The following is a 9,833-nucleotide window of genomic DNA, read 5'->3' on the forward strand; positions in this document are numbered from 1 at the left end:
CTATCAGCAACAGTGGCAGCACATGGTACGCGCCATCGGCGCAGACTCGGTTCATGATCTCCAGGGACAACGGGCAGAGCTCGGTGACGCTGACCATGAACAACCCCAAGGACGCTGATACCGGATCCTATTTCTTTACAAAATGTTACAGCACTGGCTGTGGTAATGCTGCTTATTCCAATGGTTTTGATGCTGGTTGTGGCCTCAAGCCCTTTCTTCTGTGTTCCCACAAATCACAGCATTCTCATATCCTTCCCCAAAATCCCGGCTCTTTTTCTCACATCTCAGCCATTTTCCCCCAAACTCCACAATCACTTTCCCAATTTCAGATTTCCCCAAATTTTGCCCATTTCTCCCCAGTCTGGCCCTTCCCCTCCGTCCCAGTGTGGAACGGGTATCGCTCCAGGGCCCTTTGCACACAAAGATTTTTGTGCAGCCGGCGCTCTGCTGCAGCGCCCCGAGGTTGAGCTGCTCTCTGCCAAACACAGATGTTCATCATTACCAAAACCAGGAAATTTCTGTTTCCTTTCCTGCCCCGGCTGGGCCCCAGCAGCTGCCGGGGAGGAAGTGGGGGGAGGCTGCGGAGCCCAAAAATCTCGGTGTCTGCTCCTCCCTCCCTGACTCCCTCGCTCCCACCTGGGGCTTCACTTCTCCCTCAGCGGCCTCGGCATCTGGGGCTGCTCCTTGGGGCTGGGCTGGAATCCTCTCTGGGAGCTCTGGAGAAAAAACCCTTTTTTTTCCCAAATGCGCCTGAAATTTTGGAGAGATGAAATTGTTGAAATTGATTTCGAGGCAAGGGCTCCTTGCTGAGAGAAGCAGATGGGTGCAAGGGTGGAGTCACCTGGAACGTTCCATCGGTCAAGGGCCGGGTCAGCACAGCCAGGGACAGCGGGCTGAGCTCGGTGACGCTGGCCATGTGTGACCACAGGGGAGAGGTCTGGGGACAGCGGAGGACATGGTGATGTGGACATGGCCAAAAGCACTGGCAATATCAGCATTGCCACCAGAAATACACTTGGCACAGAAATTGGATCCGGAATCCTCGTCCTTGAGGTTGTTCATGGTCAGCGTCACCGAGCACTGCCCGTTGTCCCTGGAGATCCTGAACCGGCCCTTGACCGACGGTGCGTAGAAGGTGTTGACACCATCAGCATTGATTCCAGCAACGAATTCCAGCGCCTGCCCGGGTCTCTGGCGCACCCAGAACTTTCCAAAACTCTCAAAATTGAACCCAGAGGCGCGGCACAGCAAAGTCATGGACCCCCCCGCAGCTGGAGATCCCTCCCGCACTCCAGCAGGGTCACGGCTGCCCGGAGACCTGTGGGACAAAGGGGAAATTGGGATGAGGCGATGCAAAACTCAGGCAGAACTGCCCAATTAATTAATGCGGGGATTGGGGCTAATTGCAGTGTTGAAGGCACTTCTCCATACAGGAAACCTCTGTTAGATATTTAAAGCCACACAAATGGATTTTGGGGCAAAAGCGGTGAAGGTTTGGGCATGTGGGAATGGCCGCGACCCTGCTGGAGTGCGGGAGGGACCTCCAGCCCCTGGGGGATCCCTGCGCCTCTTCTGCCGAGGGTCCGGGTTAAGTTTTAGCCTTTTTGCCATGCACTGGTTCCGCCAGAGACCCGGGCAGGGGCTGGAGTGGCTCGCTGGGAGCAGGAACCTTGGTTCGAGCACCGGGTACGCGGATTCAGTCCAGGGCCGGTTCAGGATCTCTAGGGACAACGGGCAGAGCTTGGTGACGCTGACCATGAACAACCTCAAGGACGAGGATTCTGGATCCTATTTCTGTGCCAAGCGTGCTTATGCTGATAATTGGGGCCCTCCTGCTATTTGTAAATGCATCATTGGTGGATCGATCGCCATCTCAGTGCCCCCACCTCTCCCCAAAGTCCCAGACCCTTCCCCCACACCCCAGCCTCAGGTCTTGCCCTTTTGTCCCAGATCTGCCCCATTTACAACCATGGTGACCAAAGATGCCAAACCCCGTCTGGTGTTGCCGCAAACCCATCTGAGCTGGTGACAGAATTTGTCAAATTTCACCCAAAATCTCAGCCTTTTGGGCACTTTTGGGGGACCAGGGTGAGATTTGGGGCCGAGAGTTTAGTTTGGAGACAGACCCCGTGGGAGTGTTGGGGGCCGATGGGCAATGTTTGGGCAAAGGGGGCGGGGTTGAGACAAAGGGTCAGGGGTGGGTCAGGGGGTTTGGGGAAGGGTCTGGGGACAGCTGGGGACAGCAACGGGGCTGAAACCCCAAACAGCAACACTAACACCAATAACAGCACCAAGAGCAGCACCAGTCAGAAGATTAGGCACAGAAATAGGTGGCGGAATCCTCATCCTTGAGGTTGTTCATGGTCAGTGTCACCGAGCTCTGCCCATTGTCCCTGGAGATTGTGAACCGGCCCTTGACCGATGGCACATAGTAGGTGCTGGAACCAGTTTTGTAGATTCCAGCGAGCCATTCCAGCCCCTGCCCGGGTCTCTGTCGGATCCAGTTCATGGCAAAATTGCTGTAAAAATCGAACATGGACCCTCGGCAGAGGGGGCGCAGGGACCCCCCGGGGGGGCTGGAGGTCCCGCCCACACTCCAGCAGGGTCACGGCCACCTGGAGCCCTGCGGGAAAAAGGGGAGATGGGAATGAGGCCAAAGCTCAACCCTTGACCAAAATTCTGATTATTGGCCCCAAATTCTGACCCCTAGACCTTCTCATCCTTCCCCAAAATGGGTGCCGAGTCTTTTCCAGCAGGCCGCACCCACTTTGAGTCCCTTGACCAATCAGGTTCCTCGCCCCCATCTTCCCTTTGTCCCGCAGGGCTCCGGGCGGCCGTGACCCTGCTGGAATGAGGGAGGGACCTCCAGCCCCCCGGGGGGTCCCTGCGCCTCCTCTGCCGAGGGTCCGGGTTCAGTCTTGGGAATTTTGGGATGGCCTGGATCCGCCAGAGACCCGGGCAGGGGCTGCAGTGGGTCGGAACCATCACCAGCAGTGGTAGCGTCACGAGGAACGCGGATTCCGTCAAGGGCCGGTTCAGGATCTCCAGGGACAATGGGCAGAGCTCGGTGACGCTGCCCATGAACAACCTCAAGGACGACGATTCCGGATCCTGTTTCTGTGCCAAGGACACCGATGGTCACGATGCTTATGCTGATGCTGGTTGGGGAAGATGGAACAGCAAAGCCTTATCAATATGAGTGCCTGGCAAAAGATTTTGAGAATATGGAAACCATCAGCGAGATTGAAAGGAAAGCAAGCTTTGAGATCCCTCAGTGACTGAACAACTGGAAAACAACAGTGTGGCCTGCTGAAGGTGATCCCATTTTGATGGAACAACACCCTCTGCCTGCAGACAGCTCCAAGGGTCAGAGCAGACCGCACAGCTTGGCAGCAGGGGCCAAAGAGGAGATTTTAGGGTTTAAAGTTACCCCAGAGAGGAGGTTTTAGGTTTTAAAGTTACTCCAAAAGGGAGTATTAGGGTTTAAAGTTACTCCAAAAAGGAGTTTTTAGGGTTTCCAAAGACTAGGTATTAGTGTTAGCAGAAGGGTCCCAAAGACCAATTTTTAGGGTTTAAAATGTAACACAGTACGGTAATGAAACGATTCTTATAGGCTGTATGTAAATGCTGTAGGATTTGTATATTGGACCAGATTGGTTAGTGAGGATTAGAATATTCTACAGAGAAGAAGATTTATTGTATTGTGGTCAGAACCTCACTCTCTTACCCTTTTATGCTCTTAGAGTTTTATGTTCTTACCGTTTTACACTCTTACCATTTTATTCACTGACTCTTTCACTCTCTTACCCTTTTTATTCTCTCACCCTTTTACTCATTTACCTTTTTTACTCTCTCACTGTCTCACCCTCTCATCCTCTCTCCCCTCTCTTCTCTCAGCCCTGCTCCAGCTGTGCCTGGCAGCTCCCAGCAGGGCCCTGCAGTCCATCCTTTGCAATAAACCCCAAATGCCACAACCTGGCTGCAGAGATCTCTCGTGTCCGTCCGTCTGTCCTGACCGTTCTTCGCCCGGATGCTCCTGCAATGCTGGTTGGGGAATGGGGCCAAGCCCGGCACATCAATAGCACCAGCATCAGAACTGCCACCACCAGTGTAAGCACATTTCCCACAGAAATAGGATCCAGAATCCTTGTCCTTGAGGTTGTTCATGGTCAGCATCACCGAGCTCTGCCCGTTGTCCCTGGAGGTCGTGACCTGGCCCTTGACCGATGGCGCATACTCGGTGTAGCCACCAGTGTTGCTGATATCTGAAACGTATTCCAGCCCCTGCCCAGGTCTCTAGGGGACCCAGAACATTTTATAAATCCCGAAATTGAACCCGGACCCTCGGCAGAGGAGGCACAGGGAACCCCCGGGGGGCTGGATGTCCCCCCCTGACTCCAGCAGGGTCACGGCTGCCCGAAGCCCTGCGGGACAAAGGGGAGATGGGGATGAGGGGTTGCAAAAGTCAGGCATAGCTGTCCAATTAATTAATGAGTGGACTGTGGCTCATTGCAGGGCTGAAAGCACTTTACAATACTGGAAATCTCTGTTGGAGATTTGGGGCGATACAAAGGGAATTTGGGGTAAACCAGTGAAGATTTGGGGATGCGGGAGCAGCCGTCACCCTGCTGGAGTGCGGGGGGGACCTCCAGCCACCTGGGGGGTCCCTGCGCCTCCTCTGCCGAGGGTCCGGGTTCGATTTTGGACAATTTGGGATGGGCTGGATGTGCCAGAGACCCGGGCAGGGGCTGGAACACATTGGAGGGATCCAAAGCGATGGCAGCACCTACTACAATATATCGTTCAGGGACCGGCTCACGATCTCCAGGGACAACGGGCAGAGCTCGGTGACGCTGACCATGAACAACCTCAAGGACGAGGATTCTGGATCCTATTTCTGCGCCAGATGCAGTGATGGTGGTTGGAATGGTGCTGCTGTTGCTTATGGTGACAATCCTCAGCATCGCCCCAAGGCCGCAGCCCGAGTTCCACAAAATTTCCCAAATTACTTCTCCCAAATCCCAACCCTTGACCCCTTTCTTGACCTTACTCCCCAGTTTCCACTATTGCTGTCCGAATTCCTGATGTTTTCCCAGATTTGCCCATTTCACCCATTTCTCCCCCAGTTCCCCAGGCCCTGATTGGCTGAGCTGGCACAGGCAGAAATGGGAACTCTTGGAGAGCAAGGCCTGAACTGGAGCCCAGGCTTGAAGGTTTGGGGCCAATGGTTGAGTTTTGGGGCAGGAGCAGGGGAGGGTTTGGGGTCAGTGCTGACCATTGGGGCAAATGGGGGAGATTTGGAACAAAGGGTCAAGGGCTGAGGTGTGGGGGAGAATTTGAAGGAAGGGTCTGGGTTTGGGGACAGGTGAGGACACAGAAATGGGGATGGAACCACCACGGCCATCATCACTATAAGCAGCAGCACCACCACTATAACCACTACCAGCAGCTTTGGCACAGAAATAGGATCCGGAATCCTCGTCCTTGAGGTTGTTCATGGTCAGCGTCACCGAGCTCTGCCCGTTGTCCCTGGAGATCGTGACCCGGCCCTTGACCAACGGCGCGTAGTCGGTGCTGCCACCACTGCTGCTGATACTGGCGATATATTCCAGCCCCTGCCAGGGTCTCTGGCGGATCCATAACATTCCATAAGTCCCAAAACTGAACCCAGAGGCACGGCACAGCAAGTTCAGGGACCCCTCGGGGGGCTGGAGGTGCCCCCGCACTCCAGCAGGGTCACGGCCGCCCGCAGCCCTGCGGGACAAAGGGGAGATGGTGAGGAATAAAAAAAACTACCCAAATTTTTATTCTTGCAAGCAGATCCTGATGTTGGCCCAAAATTGGGACCCTTGGACCGCCCCATCCTCCTCCTGCAGCACCTGCTGGCCCTCCCAGGTGGATCCCACACCCTTTTTTTGGCATGGCGACGCCCACTTTGGGTCCAAAACCAATCCAGCTCCCCAACCCCATCTCCCCTTTCTCCCGCAGGGCTCCAGGAGGCCGTGACCCTGCTGGAGTGTGGGGGGAACCTCCAGCCCCCCGGGGGGTCCCTGACATTGCTGTGCCACACCTCTGGCTTCAATTTCAAAAAATCTGCAATGTTCTGGATCCGCCAGAGACCCGGGCAGGGGCTGGAATTCGTCGCGGGGATCAACGGTGATGGTTCCACCCCCAGATATGCGCCATCGTTCAAGGGCTGGGTCAGGATCTCCAGGGACAACGGCCAGAGCTCGGTGATGCTGACCATGAACAACCTCAAGGAGGAGGATTCCAGATCCTATTGCTGTGCCAAAAACACCTATGATGGTTGGGGTTTGGAGGCTCATGCTGCTGGTTCTAATTTTGGTCCTGGCCACATCCCTGTGTCCCCATCTGTCCCCGTTCCCCAGGTCCTTCCCCCCTACCCTTGACCCCATTGTTGCCCCCCACAGACCCAAATCTGGACCATTTTTCCTAAATCTTGACCATTTGCACCCAGGTTGGGGGGACCTTGGTTGAGCCCTGGGGCCAAGAGATGAGGTTAGGGGCCAAGAGCTGAGATTTGGGGCACAACCAGCAGAGTTTGGAGCCAATGGTCACAAGTGAACCCCGCTGTGATCTGGGGCACACAGGGCAGGGTTTTGGGGATGAACCTTTGAGAATTATTTCAAATTCTGAAAGCCCCATGGAAATGTGTGAGGTGACACAATGATTGGGGAGATTGGGGAAAATGGTCAAGATTTGTGGCCAACACTAAAGATTTGGGGGTAGAATGTGGGGTTTTGGGATATTTGTGGGCGGAGTATCGAGGAGGGGCCACCACTGGCATCGTCATCATAACCAGCATCAATATTAGGACCACAACCACTGCTGTAACATTTGGCGTAGAAATAGGATTCAGAATCCTCGTCCTTGAGGTTGTTCATGGTCAGCGTCACCGAACTCTGCCCGTTTTCCCTAGAGATCGTGACCCGGCCCTTGACTGAATCCGCGTAGCCGGAGTTGCCACCATCGTTCCTGATCCACGTGAGCCACTCCAGCCCCATCCCAGGTCTCTGGCGCACCCAGAACATGTCGTAGCTCCCGAAATTGAACCCGGACCCTCGGCAGAGGAGGCACAGGGACCCCCTGGGGTGCAGGAGGTCCCCCCCGCACTCCAGCAGGGTCACAGCCACCTGGAGCCCTGCAGGACAAAGGGGAGAGGATGGAAATCAAAAGTCTGATTGGTCAAGGGCCTCCAAGTGGGTGTGGCAAGCTGGACAAAGGGGTTGAATCCTCCTGGGGGGAGGGTGATAAACTCCAAGGATCCCAATTTTGGGTCAAGAGTCAGGATTGGGGTCAAGGGTTCAGCTTTGGCCCAATCCCCATCTCCCCTCTATCCCGCAGGGCTCCAGGCGGCCGTGACCCTGCTGGAGTGTGGGGGGGACCTCCAGCCCCCCGGGGGATTCCTGCGCCTCCTCTGCCGAGGCTCCGGGTTCGATTTTGGCAGTTTTGGCATGGACTGGTATTGACAGAGGCCTGGACAAGGGCTGGAGTACGTCACAAGGATCAGTGACAGTGGAGGTTACACCGAGTACGCGCCATCGGTCAAGGGCCGGTTCAGGATCTCCAGGGACAACGGGCAGAGCTCGGTGACGCTGACCATGAACAACCTCAAGGACGAGGATTCCAGATCCTATTTCTGTGTCAAAGCTCCTGGTGGTGGTGGTGCTCCTGATGATTATATTGACGGTGCTCGTACTGTCCCCATGTCCTCGTGTCCACCTGTCCCCATTGCCCAGACCCTTCCCCCAAACCCCCAGCCCACACCCAGCCCTTCACCATTGATCCCAACCTTGCTCTGCCTCGGCCCCAGTTCTCACCTGCTGACCCCAAACCACAACTCCTGACCCAAAATCTCCACTCTGTACCCAAAACTTGAATCTGAAAGTGGATACTTCTGGTCATGGGTTAAGATTTCAGTCAACTTTGTGGTTGAGAGTGGAGAATTTGGGGCAGAGCCAGGGCAGGGCTGGGAGATGGTGTCAGAAATGGGGTCAGGGGCAGGGTTTGGGAGAAGGGTCTGGGGAACCTGGGCAGGTGGGGACACAGCCATGGGGATGGGGTTAATACCATCAGCAGCAGCACCCCAAGTATCATAGGCAGCTTTCCCGCAGAAATAGGATCCGGAATCCTCGTCCTTGAGGTTGTTCATGGTCAGCGTCACCGAGCTCTGCCCGGTGTCCCTGGAGATCCTGAACCGACCCTGCACTGATGATGCGTAGGCGTAGCTGGATCCATCGTTCTTGATCGCTGCGACGAATTCCAGCCGGTGCCCTTGTCTCTGATGCATCCAGAACATGGTGAAACTGCCGAAACTGAACCCGGACCCCTGGCAGAGGAGGCACAGGGACCCCCCGGGGGGCTGGAGGTCCCCCCCGGACTCCAGCAGGGTCATGGCCTCTTCCTCGTCCCCAAACCTTCACTGATTTTGCCCCAAATTTCCTTTTGTCGGGGCCCAAATATCTAACAGAAATTTCCTGTTTGGAAAAGTTCCCTAAACCCTGCAATTAGACCCAATCCATCCATTAATTAATTGGAGAGCTCTGCTGGACTATTGCATCACCCCATCCCCATCTCCCCTTTCGCCTGCGGGGCTCCGGGTGGCCGTGACCCTGCTGGAGTGCGGGGGGGACCTCCAGCCCCCCGGGGGGTCCCTGTGCCTCCTCTGCCGAGGGTCCGGGTTCAGTTTCAGCAGTTTTCCCATGCAATGGATCCGCCCGAGACCCGGGCAGGGGCTGGAATACGTTGCGGGGATCTGGAGCAGTGGTGGTTACAACTACTACAGTCCATCGGTCAAGGGCCGGTTCACGATCTCCCAGGACAAAGGGCAGAGCTCGGTGTTGCTGACCATGAACAACCTCAAGGATGAGAATTCCGGATCGTATTTCTGTGCCAGGGGTGCTGATGATAATGGTGCTGTTTATGATGCCTATGGCATTGATGCCTCGCCGTGGCTGTGTCCCCACCTGTCCCCATTCCCCAGACCCTTCCCCAATCCCCAGCCCCTGACCCCATTCCTGTCCCCGTGTCCCAGCTCTGAGCTGGCTCTGCCCCACATTCTCAGCTCCTGGCCCCAAACCTCAGCTCTGGGCTTCACGTCTCAGCCTAGGTATAAAAACCTGGGTGCAAATGGCCGAGATTTGGGGAAAAAGGGCCAGATTTGGGTCTCTGCTAGTCACCAATGGGGTCAAGGGCTGGAGGGAAGGATCGGGGGAAGGGGGTAGGGGGGCACACAGGGACGGGGATGGGGTCCAACAGCAGCAGCAACAGCAGCAGCAGCAGCATAAGCACCCCAATCAGCAGAAGCACATTTGGCAAAGAAATAGGATCCGGAATCCTCGTCCTTGAGGTTGTTCATGGTCAGCTTCACCGAGCTCTGCCCGTTGTCCCTGGAGATCGTGACGCGGCCCTTGAACGCAGACGGGTATCTGGTGTATCCATTGCTGTCAATGCCTGCGACAAATTCCAGCCCCTGCCTGGGTCTCTGGCGCACCCAGCTGATCCCAAATTGTCCAGAACTGAACCCGGACCCTCGGCGGAGGAGGCGCAGGGACCCCCCGGGGGGCTGGAGGTCCCCCCTGCACTCCAGCAGGGTCACGGCCGCCCAGAGCCCTGCGGGACCAAGGGGAGATGGGGATGAGGCCAAAGCTGAACCCTTGACCCAAATTCTGATGATTGGCCCCAAATTCTGACCCCTGGGCCTTCTCATCCTTCTCCAAAGTGGGTCCCGACTCTTTTCCCACTGGCCAAACCCACTTTGATGCCCTGGACCAATCAGGTTTCTCATCCCCATCTCCCCTTTGTCCCGCAGG

At 55.9% G+C, this 9,833-nt stretch overlaps 1 pseudogene; it reads right to left on the bottom strand.

Moving 5' to 3' along the window:
- Positions 1-4,620: 4,620 nt before the first annotated feature.
- On the bottom strand, positions 4,621-5,740 carry LOC128946356 (immunoglobulin heavy variable 3-23-like; annotated as a pseudogene).
- Between the last annotated feature and the right edge of the window lie 4,093 nt (positions 5,741-9,833).

This window comes from Melozone crissalis, unplaced genomic scaffold (genome assembly GCF_028551555.1).
Source record: "Melozone crissalis strain CALT ecotype California unplaced genomic scaffold, PUWL_Pcris_2 ptg000079l_1, whole genome shotgun sequence".
Classification (NCBI taxonomy): Eukaryota; Metazoa; Chordata; class Aves; order Passeriformes; family Passerellidae; genus Melozone; species Melozone crissalis.